This window comes from Otolemur garnettii, unplaced genomic scaffold (assembly GCF_000181295.1).
Source record: "Otolemur garnettii isolate 467f Iridium unplaced genomic scaffold, OtoGar3 scaffold00014, whole genome shotgun sequence".
NCBI lineage: Eukaryota > Metazoa > Chordata > Mammalia > Primates > Galagidae > Otolemur > Otolemur garnettii.
The window spans coordinates 6,075,068-6,095,652 of NW_003852409.1; the positions used below are offsets into that span (position 1 = coordinate 6,075,068).

The 20,585-nt window shown below is 40.2% G+C and overlaps 1 protein-coding gene across 1 annotated transcript in view; it reads right to left on the minus strand.

The window, feature by feature from the left end:
• The window catches only part of GRIN3A (glutamate ionotropic receptor NMDA type subunit 3A), a 171,799-nt gene that overhangs the window by 119,498 nt on the left and 31,716 nt on the right, over positions 1 to 20,585 (minus strand). The window lies entirely within an intron of this gene.

The window sequence follows — 20,585 nt, forward strand, 5'->3', positions numbered from 1 at the left end:
CCATCATAATTTCTTCTACTTATGGGACTCACCAACTCAACAGAGGAAGAGTATTTTATTTGAAAACTCACAAATTGTTAATAATATAGTTGAAGTGGAAACAGATTTCCAATGAACAAATTTTTAATTGTTCTCCTCAAGAGCAGACATTAGCCATTTTATCTTTCTTTTTCTTTTTTTTCTTTTCACGTTCATCATCAGATACTTACGTCCTGAGAATGTTTAGCACAATGCTTCACGTGTGTTAGGTATACAGTGAACATTGGTCAATTTGAACTAAATGCATTTTTATTGGGAGCTACTGGGCTATTTTTGAGAGCTTGCCAAACATTCAAGTCAATAATATTCACTGAGACATGAAGAAGTCTTTCTCAGGAAGATGCCAAGCCCTTCTATTAAATGAAAAAAGTGTGGCCTGTCCCTACTCACCCAAAAATATGCAACATGAAATAGAATTTGAGCTGAACTTTGGACTCTTTGGAGGACTGAAAAGACTTTGATATGTGGATGAAAAAAAAATGAAGATTCTAAGGGGGTTTCCAGGAGGAAAACTATGATCACAGGCAGGAAACAAGAGCCCTTGATAGAAGGTAGGATGGAGCTTTAAAATCTATTCTCAAAAACTGTCTTTTGTTCTTCCAAATTCAGCTTTTGGGCAAGGTTTGTAGTGATGAAAACAGAGCTTTGGAAGGGTCACATATGGGAAAAGTTCAATAGGGAGAAAGCCCTCCATCCCAGGATTTCGATTAGACACTCAGTATTGGAATCTAGTGTTGGTAATAGTGGGAGGGGGGATGAGAAAAGTTCTTTCTTTTTTTACTAAAGAAAATGTAGTGCTGAGATGTCAGAGGCAAACGAGAACAGATGTCAAAACCTGGGAGATTGTATCCTCTCAGTAGCTGCTTATCTCTAGGGTGAGATGTCAGGCCGACCTGAGGTGAGAGGAAGGGAGGGTTCACTTCCTCACTCCTTTTGATTTATATAAATTGCTTCTGAGACTTCTTTCTGTCCTTCTCATTCAGGTTCCTTTCTTTCTTTCTTTCTTTCTTTCTTTTTTTATTTTAATTTTCTCCTCCGCCTTAACCCTCTTCCAGAAGCAAAGAGCAATGGAAGGCAAGCTCTATATTTAGCTGGCAGGAACAAATTATTCCCAACTGTTTTCTTGGCTTCGGCTCCCTAATCTCTTGCCAGCTTTCTTTCTAAAACACAAATATAACGATATTATTCTTCTGCATCATAACCTCTAAATCACCCATAGGACAAATTCCAAAATCAATAGTATGGTTTAGGAGGCAAGGGTAAGATTTATTCTACCCTTGCTAAGTAGGAAGTTAAAGTAGCTAATCAGATTGAACATATTGCACCAGATAGAGAAACAAATGCATTTGGTGTGAAAGAGACAGGAGAGTGAAAGGAAGACCCCCCCCATGAATGAATAATGATTCATTCATATAATCACATTCATTCCTATAAACGGTTCTGCCGAGAAATTACAGATGTTGGAGTTAATCCTTTTGCAGACTTAACATACATAATTCTTCAAATAAATATTTATTAAATAATGGTGTAGTAGCACCTACTGATATATTATTTATCTAGCAGCCTCACATGCACTGTGTTCCAATTTTTCCTTGTATAATGACAGATGCACACCCCCCCACCCCAAAATATAAAGACTTGTACATGTAACACACTTTAAGCCTGATAATGGAACTTCGGTTAAAATCTTGAACAAAAATGAAATGAGACTCATTGGGCCAAATTGAGCATCAAAATATGCATCTTATGTATGATTCATTGTTTATAAAAGAGCAAACCTGAAAGAGCAAGCCTGAAAGAAGGTGTACATATAAAGAAGGTGTAAAATATAATTTCCACATTGTTTGTCTCTAAGTCAGAGATTTAGTGACAGAACGACTCAAGAAGAAAGAAGCTTCTGTCTATGGTATAGATTGAGTGAATCTCTCTCATAAGTACATCCATTGTATATATATTAAAATAAACAGGCTCAGAAGAGGAAGGGGGCAGAGGAAAAATATGAATTTAAGTAGTACTGATACTTCTCATTCTTTTACATGAGGGTACTATTTATTATATGTGGTGTATTATATATTATTATGTAGTAAAATATATACACATTATCGCATATATTGTATACACAAAATGATGTAGGTTAAACCAACGAGGTAATTTATAAGATTTCCAAATGTAATTTTCCCACAATTTGAACTGAATCTTCATTTCTATTGAAGACAACACTTCACTATATTGATTTTTAGGGTTTTATTTCATCCTAAGTTCTTCTACATTATTTTAGAGGCTGGAATTCCCCAAAGCACAGGGCGTGGTCTGGATGGGGAATGTCCATGCCGCCAAGCACTCACGGAATGAAATCCAAAGTTGTGCAGAGCTGGAGAGAGAGAGCATTACCAGGAATTTGGTTCAAAGTGTCAGAGGATCACTCGACAGTGTAGCGAAGACTGGTTAACCTGCCATGGATCAGACTATATTTATATCTAGTAAAATGTTAAAGCTCCACATATAAAAAAAATCAGGCAAGAAGAGTAAAAAAAAAAAAATGAAAAAAGAAAAGTGGTAGGCCTTGCTTTAGAGGATATTAGATCACATTAAAACCCATAATTTTTATAAAGCAATAATAGTTAAAATAAAGAAGTAAAGTAAATAAATACATAGAAGAAACACATTAAATTAATATATTACAAGTTAAAAATCATAAAGATTTGAAAGAAAATATGAGATTAGGATTTGAGAAGATAGATTATTTTTAAAAATAGCCGTTAAATTCCTAATTTTGTCATATATTAAGAATAAATTCCAGGCCATTTAAGAGTTAAAAATACAGTATCATTAAAAGATAGATCAAATAGGTAAATATGTCTCAGAAATTACAATGATTAAAAGAAAACATTCAACTAAATATCACAACACACTTTATTTCTAGCTTTGAACACCTACCATAAACAAAAAGTGAAGGAACACGAGAGAGAAGAGAATAGTTGCATGAATTTGGCAGGCAGAGAGTTAATGAAGAACTAATGAAGAACTATGAAGAGCTTTATTAGTCGACATATTAGTTGATGAGAAGATAGAATCCTTTACTGAACACTCATGCAATCTAGAAAAATAATTTTTAATCTCCTACGGTGAGCCAAATCCTGCACAAAGTATTCCCTGTTGCCTATGTAATGGGTAAAAGATAGACAATATAGAAGCAGACAAAAACTTCATGTGACTATAAATTTTAAAAATTAATAAAAATGAAATCAATAGTGTGTGGCAAGCCTAGGAGAAAAAGGAGAGTGTCCTGGGAAATATTCACTAGTCATTAGGATTAGTGGGAAGTAGGAGAGTGCAAGTATTTGTACTGTACAAGCACTCTCTAATTGAGGGTTTAGAAAAAAGATGAGAGGTGTTTGAAAACAATTGATTATTATGTAGGGATTCATAAAAACGTACACATTTAGCGAGGAATGCGTTCTCATTTGCCCATCCCTTCTTTTGCCAGATACTTCTTTCTAGCTCTGCACACGTGACTGAGGCCGTCCCTTGCTTCTGGATTCCCCGTTTGATCCTGCATTGTCCTTTTCAGTAGTGTCTACAGTGTTTTTACTTCAGTCCCCAACTGTGCCCGCTGGTGCGGCCACTCTCTTATAGTGGCTTAGGACTCAGAAGTCAGGGCGACAGATGCTTACGTTTTGTCTCCATCATTTATGAGCCTCACGGCCTTCTACAAGTCATTTAGCCTCTCTGAGTCATCCATTCCTCATCTCTAAAATGAGGACAGTGCTACTGCCTACCTTATAGATTCATTATGAGAATTAAATATGAGAATGTGATAATGCATGGAAAATGCCCAGCACACAGCGAGGGCCCAGTAAGTGGCAACTGTTACAATTTGCTTATAGAGTCTAGTCCTTGGGTTAGAAGCGCTTGCTAACGTGGCTGCGATGCAATAGTTTTCTTTGCTGCTGTTCTTTCTCTCATTTATTTGCATGCGACAATCTCAGCAATAGGTATCATTTATAAATAGGAATTATGCCACGAGGAGAGCAGATGTTCCGTGTCAGGTCAGGCTTGGGTTATTTATTTGGGAGCTACCATATTCACAGCAGAGTCCCCCCCATCCCACCCCAGACTCTTCTTTTTGCTCCTTCACAAGTTAAGGAATTTGGTGTCAATGGGTTCCCATTCCCCTGGATAACACAGACTCATCCGTTTTCTGGATCAGTAAAGATTTCAAAAACAGGATTGACCACAGCAAAGAGCTTGCCAGAGAGCTTTGAGATGCAGAAGAAAAAAAGGTGATTGAACTGAGTTTACTTTAAGAGCAGAGAGAAAAATAAAATTCTCTGAGTTCATTCCTGGGCAAGCAGACCAAAATGAGCAAGGCTGAAGCTTGGAAAGCTCAAGTGAGCATAATATTTGCACTCCTTTTAATGGGGATGACATCCCCTTCCTTTCATCAGCCTGCTGATTACTACAGCCACTGGAGGGGCCCAGAAGAGGCTTTCTACGCTGCTCTCTCTTCTCCTCAGCCAAAGAGGCTGCGGGAGGTTTTCTGTTTCTCATTATCTCACACCTCATTTGACCTTACGTGTAGAGAAGTCTTTTACTCTGAAACTTTAAGCTTATTCCTTTAGAAGCCCAGGCTTTTAAATAAATTAACTGTTTTTATGATTGCATTAAGGATACAGGCAAACATAAGGCATAATCCCAGCCCAGAAATTGTAATTTAATAATAATTATACAAATGAAAAGCTAGTACCTACTGATGTCCCTACTGCATTAGGCATATTGTCTTATTCTTGCCTCACGGCAGCCTCCTGGAGGTCACTGCAATGGTCGGAGGACCAAATTGAGGCTGGGAAACAGGGAGTAATTTCCCCCAAGGTAGCACAGCTGCTAAGAAATAGAGCCTGAATCCAAAACCTGATTTGTTGGTCTTCAAAAGTCTGTGCTTTTAACCACTACTTGATATGGTTCTCTCTACTTGATAATGACAAGTGAAGTAGACCTTTGTCATTTGCAGATTTAATAATTACAGTCTTGATTATTTACAAGTAATCCCAAATGCCCATGGAACGAAGTGGCTTTTAAGATGATCTGAGGTGTAAGTTGGAAGAATGTGCCCTCTGCTCCTCATGGGAGCCAGGGAAGGGGCCCAGCTCCCTTCCCAGTGCCCAAGTGCTCAGTGGGCACTTGGCTTCCCAGCTCTGTTCTTCACTCATCCTCCCGTGGGTAGCAACTCTTGTGAATTGATAAAACTTGTATTTATTCATTAACAACAATCTAAAAAAGAAGTTATGTAATTAGTGACATTAGTTTTGAGTTTGGTAGAATAAGAAAGTTTGGAAAACCTCACTTAAATTTTCACTTAGATTCTACTGAATTTTCTGGTCTAGACTATAAATCTGTAATGGTGTTCAACCATTATGGGTGTGAGTGTCAACAAAGATCTTAGGAGACATCCCTCAGGATTTTTGCACATCTGGTGTAAAAAAGAACACCTAACAGTAGTACAATACCATGACTGCTTCAGGAGGCAGGACTATTGAGGCAAGATGCAACTCGCATTAATGCTGCATAACATTGCTGGGTGGGGTCGGGCTATTTCTCTGCAGCAGTGTGGGAAGTCTGGTAGGTGTGGGGGTTGGCGTGGGGCCCACCTCTTGGAATAGAGCAGATAATGGTAGACTGCCCAGTCTCAGGAGACAGTTTTGGCAGGCACAAGTCTACTGTGTTCAAAGACAACTGGATGATTTATTTATACAACAAAACGTGTATTTAAGGTCCCATTATATGCCAGGGCATAGAAACAGAGATGCACATATTCAGGGAGAAGAAATAGCAGAAGTGTACATGCTACACCCTATGCGTCTTCAAAACTGACCTGGTACTATTCCAGCATCCACCCCGATGGATGGATCCCCCAAAATGTCCATCCCCTGAAACATCCATCCCCTTTCCATGGAAGATAACATCAGCGGCATCTCTATGAGGGTTCCAGGTGTGGATGCATCCATCCTATTTGGGTCCAATGTCCCACTTCCCAGCCATGACCTTTGTCACAGACTGGACCCTAAGTAGTGGCCAGACTCTCTTGACAGTAAGCCTGCAGTGGTTTACTTAATTGTGGATGACTTCTGACCACGCTTCAAGGCCAGCTGGAAACTCCTGTGCCTGCATACAGTGGAAGTGAGAAATAATTTTTCAGCCCGGGAAGAGGGGTCCTTATCTCAATCCTTTCATGGGTCTTAGATCCCTCAGATGGTGGGAAGAGACAGAGAGGACATGGAATAGGACAACCCCATCCTTGCCTGTGATATCAAGAGCTTGGATGGCAGAAGTATTGGGCAGAGGAGAGAGGCAGATGGCTGTCTGAGGTTATGGGAGCTCAAAGTCCTTGGAGTCCCTGGCAGGAGTCAACCCCCACACCTGGGCTATTCAAGAATTCCAGAAACAATGTTGGGCTCAGAGTTGTCTTTATCGCACCCAATACCACTATGTACACACCCTGCTATCCAGAGAAGGGGGAGATCAGGTCCTTAGGTGGCTCCCACCCTAGTGTGTTTCACAGATTGGAGCAGGTGATCCCCTCTGGTCCTCAGCCTCAGGACTCAGCCTCTAGGACTCAGCGTCTAGGACTCAGGCTTCACAGGCATTTGAGATTAGTGGGGAGAACGTCTAAGGAGTGGATCTTCAGAGAAAAAGTCTTGTGGAAAAAAGTTCCTTACACATGATCCCCAAGCAAACTTACAGAAAGAAATGTTGAGGCATAACAAGGTGGTTTGTGACAATCACTCAAGCTTCCTCTGCTGCAGTGGTTCTCAACCTTCCGAATGCTGCAATGTATTTTCATTGTTAAAAAGGGGTCGCAACCCCCAGGTCAGAACTGCTGCTCTACTGAGTTCTTGATCATGGATTGCTTCCATTCTAATTCCACCTGACTATTGATGCACTCATCCTATATTCTGTCCTACTTCTGCCTTTTGTTCTGGATAGTTACGCTTTGTTTCTCTTACCTGACCCCTGGTAATCCTTAACGCCTTTGACTGTCATTCTCTGGGTCCTATTCTCCTAGTCCACTCATATAAATTGTACCCCACCCAAACGCAAGCTCTGGGGTCTAACAGCTGACACTGGAATACTTGGGAAAGGGAGGGCTTTGACTGAGAGGGTGTGGCTCCAAAAGATACTTAGTCATAGGGTAACTGGGGGGAGCAGTCGGTTCAGACAAGATGTCTCGACACTGTAAAGGGTGAACCAAGGACAGGTAGTCATTCAAAATGTGGACATTTGACATCAGTAGAGACTATCAGTAAGCAACACAGTTCAAGACCACCTTGGTTGGGGTTTCAGAAAGTCACTTCAATTCCCAAGAAAGTCTAGAAGGCAAAACATGGTGGCTTTAGGTGATGTCACTCACATTTTCATTTGAATTGTGCTAACATTTATTGATTGTGTGACTTTATGAAAATCATTTAGCCTCACAGAAATTCATTTTTCACTTTTGTGCAATAAAAATTATACTACCGACCTTACTGAGTGTGTGAAGATTAGACAGTGCCATTAGAAAGCATCAGCACGTAGTACACGCCCCGCCAGTGGAATTCCGTGATGATGGTGACCATGCCGATGAGACCAGGAAGGTGAGTTACACTCAGAGACCTGACAGGCGAGAGCTAGAGTGGCGGTGCGTTCCGTTTCTTGAAAAAATACATTAGCACTTATTTTGTGCCAGGCACTGGGTACTGATTGTAAAGCTACAGTGGTGAAAAAGATCAATACGGTCTTTTTCTTCAGGATATTTAAAGCTAAAGGATAGTATTATCCGTGCGATGATACAACTTGAGCTTAGGAATAGGGCAGTCTTAGATGAAAAATAGGGCCCAAAGGCAGAGCCAGACTGAAAGGAATGGTGTTTTAGTTTTGGGGTTTTAGATTACGAGACAACTATCCTCACAGAGCTTCCACCTCCTGCCTGGACTGGCCTCGTTCTTTGGTCAATCTACATACAGGCTAAATCTACATACAGAGGTCAAGGACTGTAGACGAGGGGGAAGAGGAGAGCACTGGAAGAAGGCAGAGCCTGATCATCAGGCGAGCTTCCTCACAGTAAGTGCAGTAAGTGCTTGGTATATATGAGCACGATTGTAACTATTGTTAATAATAATTAGCACACTCCCTGTGCTGACATCATCCATCCTTTCCTGATGACTCACAGTATTCTGATGTCAACACCAGTCCTCGTACCTGGCTGACAGACCATAATGCGCTCAGGGGCTATGGACACCTGGCCTCCAGGTTGAGTGAAAAAGTAAAGATGAGTTTGTGCAATGCTGGAGCTCTTGAGCCTCTTTAGAAAATGTAATTTTTCACTTTGTGCCAGTGTGAAATATCTCCTACCCCTTTTTGTAATGTCAAGGTGCCTACCTTCATACCTACCTCTCACAATCTCTTTTAATATGCTTTGAGCTAAAGAGAGAACATAACTAGCATGTTACAAGTTTGTCTCAATTAAAAGTAAAATACATCAAGGAACATCCTATAGGCAAAATAGATCAGCTTCAGCAGCACTGAGGAGGGCAAGGACTGGTTTTGAAATTAGGGCTCTTCTGGGGAACTTCAGATTTCCATTTTTTCAACTGTGATGGGAGAATCAAATTTTCAACCAACTACTTCAGGGCAATGTGGGGACCACATGATATTATGCATGTGGAAGGGCTTAATAAAGTGCAGAGGACCATAAAAATAGAAGACATCATGCAGGTATGTATCTGTTTCCTGAACCGTCGGGACGGTGGAATCAATAACCTAGCCAGGGTTAACAGAGGAGTAAAAAGGCCATTTCCACTGTGGGATATAATTTTCAAATTCTATGCCAACATTTTCATCTTTATATTCTAAAGAGCAAGATTATTTGTTAAATTTTAAGCAGAATTTTGGATTAAAGATATTGCTTTAGGACTGATTTTAGTTCCTATTTCAACATCTAGGTTTTGGTCAAATTAAGTAACATTCGAAAGAACACACTCAGGCATATGATTTACAAGATAATTAAAATTTATTGAATATTTAAACTATTATTATAGTTATTCTTGGTGACAAAGTTGAGCATTTTTTCTTATAATGAGAAGTATTGAAATGTACACCAGATAATTAAACTATCTGGCATGCAAGTTAAGTTTCCCACAGAAATTTGATTACTTTATGTCAATGCAGCCCGAAACTATTATTAAGAGATGGCTTATGTCACATGCTAATTTGCTTTATTGCATTAAGAATGAAAACTCAGCTAAATGCTGATTATTTTTATTTTAAAGACCCTCTAAAACTGACACCACAGTTGACATAAACTTTTTTTTCTAGGGCATTTTTAAAATTGATGTAAGGACATGCTTTGTATGTTTAAATCATAGTTAAACCAATTGTGATGCTATATGCATTTTATATATCTTGGTTTATCACTCCAAATGAATAATTTCATAATTATTAAATAAACTTAATTGTACTCTAAGGGCTTCTTATTTCATTTGAGAATTCAATTTTTTTTTATTGATTTACATTCATTGCTTGACCAGTTTAACGTGAGAAATAGTATTAGCACGCCGTTAAGCAGTATCTCAGTACATTTCCATTTTAACATCTTATTTCAAAACTTTTGATCGACTAATTATGATTAAACTTTGCTGCAATGCCATTTTATTTCACTTGCATTGCTAAGGATACATTAGTATAATTAATTCTTTGTACCTTTCAAAATCCTAGTTGAAAGTTAAGAAGACATTGGAAATGTGAATTTAGTTCTTAAAGTCTTTTTGGTCACAGAGGCAGCACTTTCCCATGAATTAGTGATCAAACTCAAAGGCTTTTTAGGCAGTGCTGGTCACCTCAGGCCCAAGACAATGAATATTGAATGAACAAATTGGTTCTTTCAAGAAGGTCTATGTGAGCATTGTCATGAAACATGAAATGTAAAAAGGCCTGGTTGGCTAGTTTTCAGATTTAAGGTTTGAGCTGTATCTGGCCCTGTTGTGAACTCACTTGTTACATCCTTGCCTGATACAATCAAACAGGGCAGAAACGTTAAGTGTGAACCGTCTACCAGCAGCTAATCAGTGCCTTGTGATTTCGTCATTTGACTTGGAAGGGAAATTAAAGGTCGCCTATTTCAAACTCCTGTACAGTTTATAGAATGTCACAGACTAGGGGTAGGAATGCATTAGGGGCATTTTTTTTTCTTTTACAAAGGTTCATAATTTGTTTCATTGAAATGGTCTGTCTTCTTCTTTTTTTTTTTTTTTTTTTGAGACAGAGCCTCAAGCTGTCGCCCTGGGCCGTGACATCACAGCTCACAGCAACCTCCAACTCCTGGGCTCAAGCGAGTCTCCTGCCTCAGCCTCCCAAGCAGCTGGGATTATAGGCGCCCGCCACAATGCCTGGCTATTTTTTGGTTGCAGCCATCATTGTTGTTTGGTGGGTCCGGGCTGGATTTGAACCCGCCACCTTAGGTATATGTGGCTGGTGCCTTAGCCACTTGAGCCACGAAATGGTCTATCTTCAATATAATCTTTTATGAATATGACTAAATTTTAATATAGATAACTACAACATAATTTTTAGTGAATATGACTAAATTTTAATACAGATAACTACATTTTTTTTTAATAAATCAGGCACCCAAGACACACCACTTATTTTTTATTTTTGGCCAGGGCTGGGTTTGAACCCACTACCTCTGGCATATGGGGCAGGCCCCCTACCCTTTTGAGCCACAGGCACTGCCCTTTTTTTCTTTTTTTTTTTTAAGGAAACTATTTTATTTCTGGAAGATGTCCATGGGGATAAGAACATTTGTGATCAGGTTGAACAGCTACCTCAGAGTCCTTGCAAACTTGCATTTCAGACATCGAAAAAGTCCTGAAACACAGGCACTGGTGGATCAGAGCTTTTCCTTAGCCATAGTGCATGCCATCGTTGGCAAAAATCTGGGATCAGCAGAGTTTCAAAGAGATTGGAGAAAGATTAATCCTGGTGCCTCTGCTCTTGAATTTTGAATGTCCCTGTAGTCAAGGATAAGTAAGGCATTTTCCATGATCTGAAAAAGTCTTGGTGTCTGAAAAGTTCTGGAGGAGCCGGTGTTACACAGGCCAGGAGAATCTGGCTAAAAGTTGCACATTCTAATACCTTTCTGTAGTGCTGAAGCCACAGATAATTTGTCCTTTATAAGAGAGATTAGAAGAACACTACTGATTTCTGAATTTACTAACTTGTCTTCTCTTTTTATGACAAAAATACACAATCATGTGTTATGAGCACAGAAATATTAATTACTAATATATGTAATGCAGAAAAGAACCTTATCAAATAAAATGAATTTTCAATTTGTTAAGCATTACTTAGCATCCATTTGCATTATTTTCTTTGGCTTTTAACTTTAGCTTGCATATGGCACTTAGATTTGGGGCTTTAAAATGGGAAGGATCTCCAAATACCATGAATGTGATTCCTAAGAGAGACTGGGGGGCTTAGAACCAGAAGGAATGCAGAGACCTGGCGAGGTCCTTATTACCGTCATGCACACTGACATGGGTACCTCTGAAGAAATGCCTTGATAGGCAACTTCGTCACTGTGCAAGCATCAGAGAGTATGTTTTTGCAAAACTAGATGGTAAAGCCCACTACAGACCTCGGTGATATGGTATAATTCATTATTCCTAGGCTATGAACCTGCACAGCTTGTGACTGTATTGAATACTGTAGGCAATTATAACACAATTATAAAGACTTGTGTGTTTAAACATATCTAAGCATATTAATAGACAAGGTATAGTAATAATGTGGTATAGAGGATAACAAATGGTGCACCTGTGTAGGGCACTTACCACGGTTGGAGCTGGCAGGGCGGGAAGTTGGGGTGGTGAGTCAGCGAGTAGGGAGTGAGTGAGTGTGAGGGTCTACAACATGAGTGTATACCACTGTCGACTTTATGAACACTGTGTACCGGTGTTTATTTCTTCTATAGCAGTAAATTTACCTTAGCTCACTGTAACTTTTTTACATTATAAATTTTTAATTTTTATTAACTTTTTGACTCTTTTGAAAGAATGTTTACTATAAAATACACACTGTCCAGCCCTATAAAATATTTTTTCCTTTATATCCTTATTCTATAAGCATTATTCTATTATTATTTCACTTTTTATTTTTATTTTTTATCTTAATTTTTTTTAAGATGGAGTCTCACTTTGTCACCCTGAGCATCAAAGCTCACAGCACCCTCAGACTTTTGGGGCTCAAGTGATTCTCTTGCCTGAGCCTCCCAAGTAGCTGGGATTACAGGTGCCCACCACAATGACCAGTGAGTGAGTTTTTCTATTTTTAATAGAGATAGGATCTTATTCTTGCTCAGGTTGGTCTTGAACTACTGAGCTCAAGCAATCTTCTTGCCTCAGCCTCCCAAATTGCTAGGATTACAGGTCATTTTACTTTTTAAACATTTTTTGTTAAAAACTAAGACACAAATATACACATTAGCCCAGGTCTACACAAGGTCAAGATCATCAGTATTAAGGTCTTCTACCTTGAGAATGAAAAGAAACATTTTTATCTGAGGAATGTGAGCCTCCTCTAATTATCAGGTGCAGAGACGTATGGGAATGAGAGGGCAGTCACACACAGTCTTCCTACTCCTCCCGTGAGCTGAGCTTGCTATGCACACTCTAGAATGACTGCCACCACAAGTGGCTATAAAGTAACCTGCCCATGCTGCACAGTGGGCATCATACCTCACACCCTACAGTTAAATAATGTGTAGCCAATAACTACTCGATATTATTTCTGAAGCCAATGAGAATTCTTGACAAACAACTTTGTATCAGCCCACTCCTTCATCCCCCTTTTGTCTTTAACAACCTGTTTGTAACAAAGCTCACATCCAAGGTTACTTGTTTAGGAGTCTTTCAGGCAGCTGTCCTCATCTTGGTTCAATTAAACTCTTTCAAATTGAATTTTATGCCAGATATAGTGGCCTCATGCCTATAGTCCTAGCACTCGAAGAGGCTGAGGAGGGTGGATTGTTTGAGCTCAGAAGTTTGAGAACAGCCTGAGCAAGAGTGAGACCCCCTCTCTACTGAAAAAGAGAAAAACTAGCCGGGTGTTGTGGTGGAATTATATAGTTCCAGCTACTTGGGAGGCTGAGGCAAGAGGATTGCTCAAGCCCAAGGGTTTGAGGTTCCTGTGAGCTATGACACCATGGCACTCTACCAGGGTGGCACAGTGAGACTGTGTCTCAAAGACAGAGAGAGAGAGAGAGAGGGGAAGAGAGAGAAAACAATAAAATAAAATAGAATTCTATGCCTCAGTTTCTTCCTTTTGGATGACAACATGCTGGATGGTCTTTAGGGCAATAGCACACATATAGCCGCCATCTTCTACGGTAACGATGCCTTCTTCTGGAGTATCTCCTGAAGGACTTGCCAGAGGTTATTTTATATTCAACTTAAAAAAAAATATAAACAGGAGGAGTGTACTCTAAAACAACAATAAGACATACAGTACAGTAAATATGAGGCAATCGGAATTTTTTAGCTCCATTTTGATCCTGTGGAGCCACTGTTGTGTTTGCAGTGTGTGGCACTGTTGTGGGTGCGTGACTGTGTTTCCAGACAAAGAGAGAACTGCTAACCAGCCTTTACATCATAGTCCAGCATCTTGCAATGCTAAATTCACAACGTCAGTGATTTGATTTTCTATCTTTTCTGTCTGAGTTGTGGATGGTCCCAGAGATTCGGCCTTTCCTGCTGCCTTCCCAGATCCATCAGAGCAGACTGCTGCATCTCTATGCATTCTCGTCCTTGTGCGTGGCTCTCTCGAAACAAAACAGTGATATTGTCTTGTCCTGTTTATTCAGTTGTGTAAACATATCTTAGCTTCTTATTACCTTGCAAGCCCTTCTGAAACCTTGGGATTCCCCACGTGCTCCCCGCTCTCTTACTTCTACTGTACATCCATGGGTAATTCATTTTTTCTTTTCTTTTTTTTTTTTTTGAGACAGAGCCTCAAGCTCTCCCCCTGGGTAGCGTGCCGTGGCATTACAGCTCACAGCAACCTCCAACTCCTGGGCTCAAGCGAGTCTCCTGCCTCCGCCTCCCAAGTAGCTGGGACCACAGGCGCCCGCCACAACGCCCGGCTATTTTTTGGTTGTAGCCGTCATTGTTGTTTGGTGGGTCCGGGCTGGGGATTCGAACCCGCCACCTTAGGTGTACGTGGCTGGCGCCTTAGCCGGTTGAGCTATAGGCGCCGAGCCAATTCATTTTTTCTTTACTCAGAACACTCTCTGCCTCTCTCTTTGCATCGCCAACTGCCAGTCATCTTTTAAGGCTGGGTTCACATTTCCCATCTCCAGTTAGGCAGCCCTGACCTGTCTTAGTCCCAGGTTGTGTTACCTGCCTCCTTTTATCTCATGCTCCAGCTCACTGTACATCCCCCAACCGTGTGTTACATGCCATCGTCAGTATCTCCTCATCACTCTCCTTTCCTGGACTGCTCTGGGGCTGGAGATGCGGGTTTGTTTTTTTAATAGTAGAATTCCCAGTAACAGTGCCTATAAAATAACAGACTCACAGAAGAGATTTGTTGGTTGAATGAATAAATGAATAAGCGGTGAGGTAGAGTTTAGATTTAGACAGAAAAGCCCGACCTTTGTCTGAAGAGTGTCTCTTTCTTTGTAAGTCATTTTCCTTCTGAGTTGGCTAATATGCTTTCTCTCTAGAGGCAAGAGAAATTTATTATTTCCCATAAAATCTTGTCCTTTGAGATGACACAGATCTTCTCTGATGTCAATCAGGAAAGTGGCACCTGAGTGCTGAGAGGACTGACAGAATGTCTCCAGTGCACACGTGCCTGAGGCACTGGCTAGAAATACAAGTGAATCAGCATATAAACAACCTCAATGTGTATCCCTCATTTTCTTTACACTAAAGATAGCTGTGGGGAAAATATTTAGTGAGCTTTATAAATTATTCATAATTGAATTTGTGTAAATGTTCAACAGTGATATATATTTAAAACATGATTCAATATAGGAAGGTATCATTATTTTGCCAGGCTTTCAGTTATTTATCTGATCTCTTCGGTGAGATACCCTTATAGAACTGGAGACATGACTTTGATATCTTAATGACTGGCTGGGCACAGTGGCTCACACCTGTAATCCTAGCCCTTTGGGAGGCCGAGGCAGGTGGACTGCCTAAACTCAGGTGTTTGAGACACCTGGGCAAGGGTGAGACCTTGTCTTTACTAAAAATAGAGAAATTAGTCAGGCATGGTGGCACATGACTGTAGGCCCAGCTACTTGGGGAGACTGAGCAAGAGGATCGCTTGAACCCTGAAGTTTGAGGTTGCTGTGAGCTATGATGACACCACAGCACTTTACCCAGGGTGATAGAGTGAGATTCTGTCTCAAAATGAAAAAAGAAAAGAAATCTCAGTGACTGACACCAGTCTTCCCGGCCTATCATTTCTCTAAATTTGATGTGCCCAGGGCTCCATGCCTGCCTCTTTTCTCATCTACACTCTTGCCAGCCAGGATGAGAAAGTGGGGTACCCAGCCTAGTGGGGGCCTGCCAAGTAACTTGCAAGGCTAGAAAAGGGGTCCCAGCTCAGCGCCTGAGTGGATGGCTCAGTGCCAGCTGGAGTGGGGTGTCCTGCCTGGGGAGGGGCTGCAGTGTTTGCAAGTAGTAGTCTAGCCTTTATTCTGCTACCTAGACATTGTACGTTCGACTGCCTTCTTGATATTTGTTTTAGGATTTCTATTAGGTATCCAAAACCTAACTAGTCCAAAGAGATGTGTTACTTTTTCCCCATTATCCCCACTTGAGGTACCACTGCCAAATCCACTTCCCTCAAAGCCCTTCCCAAGTCACCATGATGGCACTGCCACCCATATCAATTGCTCATGCCAAAACCTGAGAAATCGGCTTTTAATCCCTTTTTTGTTTCATATCACTCCACAATCCATCAGTAAGTCTCATTCACTCCAAAATATGTCCTGAATCCAATTATTTCATCATCTGACTGCTTCCAGGGTAAGCCTCCATGTCTGTTATTACCTGGACACACGAGTTGCCGGGCTCTACCACCACCTGCTTAGCAATCAGTTCCATGAACAGACAGCAGGAAGAGTAAATTCACACTATTCCTTGGCTTAAAACTCTCCGTTCACTTCCTGTTTCAACTAGAGCAAATTGCAAGCTTTTTCTCCTCTGCCCTAAATGGTCTGACCCTGCCTGGTGTTCTAGCTTCACTGTTTCCACCCACATGGTCTCAAAGCCGTGATACTCAAGCTCACTCCTGTCGCAGGAGCCGCGTATCTGCTGCTCCTGATTGGGCCTTGTCCCCCAGAGCTCCACACGGCTGACTCGTTCTCTGCCGTTAGGGCTCAGCTCCCGTCTCAGAGCTGTCCACCTTAACAGTAGCAGCTTCCCCACTGCATCCCTACCACCAAACCCATCATTTTCTTCATATGACTCTATTTTATCTTCTTCAGAGCAAGGGCCAGTAGCTGAAATTGTCTTAGTTCTTTTCTAGTTTGTTAAATAATTTCTTGCTACTGAACTGTGAGTCCTTAGAGGGCCCAGACACCTGTTCCTCATTATGTCCCCAGGGCCTTGAATAATTTCAACGGCTTTTGGGGGGCTGAATGACTAGCTGGTTCAGGATGTCTCTGTATCATTCATTAAAATATATCTTTCTACAAAAAAGCTCACATTTCTCAGATGTTGTCCCAGTGAAATTATTTTGGGGTTTATTATTTATTACTCTTACTTTGAGGTTTAGTGTTACTCACTTCTGGCTGCCCTGTAGAAATCTGTCTTTCTTTGCTGCCTCTGTCTCCATCCATCCCTGTCTCTATTCCTTCTGTCCCACTGCCGCTTCTTTCTCTCTATCAACAGCTCTCTCTTGATCTTGATTTCTATCTCGGTCTCTAATGTCTATCTTTAAATGCTTGTCTTCTTTGTGGCTCTATTTCTTTCTCTTTTGTTTAAACATAAGCCAAAGGGCTTCCTTTAAAAGGAGCATAACACTGGCAAGACAACTGTATTTACTAAGCTTTAGAAACCATTATAATCATATTCAAACAGCTTGTTGCTCTGACTAATGTCTTAAAAACATGAGCCATTTAGCTATTATTTTTTTAAAAACTCATTATGAGACAGCTCTTTACTGCAAGATTGGATATCCTGTGGATCAAATCATGTTTCCTGAAATATTCCCAGAGAGCATGTCCTGGTGGAATAGGGCTAGTCCATTCTATATTTTAATGTCATGTTATACAGAGGCCCAACCTTACATTTTGGTGTTTGAGATCATATTTGCTCCAGAGAAACTCATGTTTTTAGGCAACATACAGGGTGGACATAAAGTTGGTGTGCAATTTACAATAGTTTAACATAGCAAACTTAGTATATTTGATTTAGTTTAGCATAGTAAACCAGTATATTTGATTTATTGATTCATTCTGAAAATATTTGTTGACTTGCCACTATGTGCCAGGCACTGTGACATACACTCATGGTCTCCAATTTAGGATGATTCGATTTAGGATTTTTTTTTTTTTTACTTCACAAGCACCACATGTTCAGTAGAAACCATACTTTGAATTTTTAATTTTGATTTCTTCCCAAGGTTAGAGATATACAGTATGATTCCCTCTTGATATTGAGCAGGGGCAGGGAGCTCCCAGTCAACTGCAGGGTCATCAGGGTCAGCAACTGATAATCTACACTGTCCTGCTGTGTTGCTAGATGCTTTTGCCCAACTCCAGGCTAACCTGAACATCTGCGCACGTTTACGGTAGGGTAGCTAACCTATACGGATTGGTAGCGTAGGTGAATTGAATACATTTGACTTAGGATATTTCCAATTTATGAGGAGTTTATTGGGATGCAAACTCATTCTACATTGAGGAGTATCTGTATTGGGAATGCAGTAGGAATGGGAAAAACAGACATGGTCTCTCACTTTAAGGAGTTTTAAGGGGGAGACAGATATTAATAACATAATACAGTCAAGCTAATACTTACATTGAATGCATGTTTATTTGTACCAGGCGCTGTTCTCAGTGCTTTACAATTATTTACTCATTTAATCATCATAACAACTCTATAATATAGAAAGTATTGATAACCCCATTGTACAGAGGGGAAAACTAAGGCCATACAACTGGGAAGAAGTCAAATGGGATTCAAAAATCAGACTCTAGAAGCCATATAGATATATATTTTTTGAGATGGAATCTCTCTCTGTTGCCCAGGTTGGAGTGCAGTAGCCTGATCATAGCAATTTTTAATTCCTGGGCTCAAGCAATCATCTTGCCTTAGGCTCCCAAAGGGCTGAGATTACAGATGGGAGTCACTGTGCCTCGTCTCTAAGGCCATATTTTCAATTGCTGCATTTTGCTCTCTGGTGATACTATTAAAAAAATGAGAGGCAAAAATTATTTCTAGTAAATTCATAATTGTAATAAGAAGTTCTGTGAGCCTAAAGTAAAGACTATAAGTAGGGACCTGGCCTGGGGAATCAGGGAGGATTTTCTTAGGTGTTACAACTGAGATGGGAATAGTTTAATTAATTTATATTTTATTCCCACTAGTCCCATTCTGCCCTAATACTACTTGAACCTCCTTTTGAAAGGTAAAGATAAAGGCTCCTCATTGACAATTTGTAGTTAATTCATTCTTCTGACCTTTCCACTTCCTGGAATGAAATCAATCTCTGCCGTTGCTCAACAGACTGCCAAGTCAGAACAAATGAATGTGGGCCAGATGCACTTAAACGGATCCCATTGGTGGCTGTGATCTGTGTTCAGGATGAATGTGAATTTCTGACGCCTGCAATAGTAACCCTAAGAAGTGACTAATATTAGTTCTGACTCTTTTATGACTCATTCAAACCACTTGCAGGTACAGTCCTTGTTGGCGAGGGATTGGAGGTATGTAAGAACATCACAATCAGACTATGCAATCAGGGCACTAAAAGGACTGACAATATTGAACTTAATTTGTGACACTTATGCAGTAACCCATTTCAAGGAAATAGTGCCTCTCCTTTTAAAGCTGATCATTAGGAAAAACTTCCATGTGGCAGAGAACCGGAGTGTGCTGCCAGAGGAGGTCACTGTAGGTTCTTTCTAAGCAACAGCTCATTTAATTCCCAGATGGGCCAGGAAACTTCAATTTGTTCCTTGGACACAGATTTCATTCTTCACTCCAGCACTTATCTAAAAATGTAGAACACTGCACACAAGGGAGACCAAGAGAAAGAACGAGAACGAATGTGTTGTCAAATGACCGAGTTTTATAGTCTCTCAAGTCTAAGTAGATTGATCTCCTTTTTTTCCTCCCTCTCATTTGCAGAGGAAACTCACAGGTTTCAGAAAAGAAATCACAGATTTCTAATGAGGTGGTGAGACTAAATCAGCAAATGAGAAGCAAGAAACTTCCCAACAGCAACTTTTCAACCACCGCTAACATTTGCAAAAGATGCCAGTACCCACGCAAGTGACTCCCAGGAGGCTAAACAATCATGATGTTGAAATGTCAACTGTGGAAAGAGCAGGTTAAAAATTCAGTGCAAAATTTCTCAGCCATGTATTTTGTCTCATAAAGTGTAGTATTATGCACAAGAATTCACAAGGAACCCAGGGTTGTAGCTACATCAGCAGAAATGTTTTTACTTCTGTCCATAGTAAGTCCATAGTAGTTTATTACCGCCAATTATTGTTTATATCCAATAAGCTTATTCATCCCACTTATAAATACACCACTTGGCTATTTTTCTTTATGGCTAGTTTATTGTCTGATTCTACATGTATTTGGCACAGTCAGGAAAGGCCTCCCTTTCATTTGCTCTGTTGATGGCTTCTTCATCTGTCTTCTAAACTATTCCACATTCAGAGCTACTAAGAGTTAGGAAATGGATATAGAAGGAGGTCATAATATTTAAAAAATAAACTATATTTTAACATATTTATTAAACTCTGATTGTGTTTTGTTTGAACTTTTTATAATTGCTTCCAGTAATAACAGAGACATTTTTAAGACAATATATATCCTCCCAATTTTAGGGAAGATCAAGATAATTTTACTCTTATCTGTGGCAAATAACTGATCCCAAGGATCTGTGATTTATGGATAGTGAACATTTGTTTCTTTCTGGAAATGTCCCTATTTGGGAGCCTCCTGGGAAAGTCTGTGTTGCATGATTCTTTATGCTTCATGTTTCTGCTGGGGAGGGGAGTGGAAAGGAGCAAGACATCAGATGTTGGTCACTTCTCTTTTGATAGTTTTCTGGCAAGGTTTTCCTTTTAATGTTGATTTGTTGCATGCTGCTGATTCTCAAGGGAGGGAAAAAAGGAGGTCCCCAATGCAAACAGTCCAGGAAGCAGTCAGTGGTGGTATTAAATATGCAATAGCCTTGGATAAAAGAAGAATGAAGACAATGCTATGACTTGGATGAAGAGTATAAAATTAAAAGGAGTTAATTGATGGGAGTAAACATTG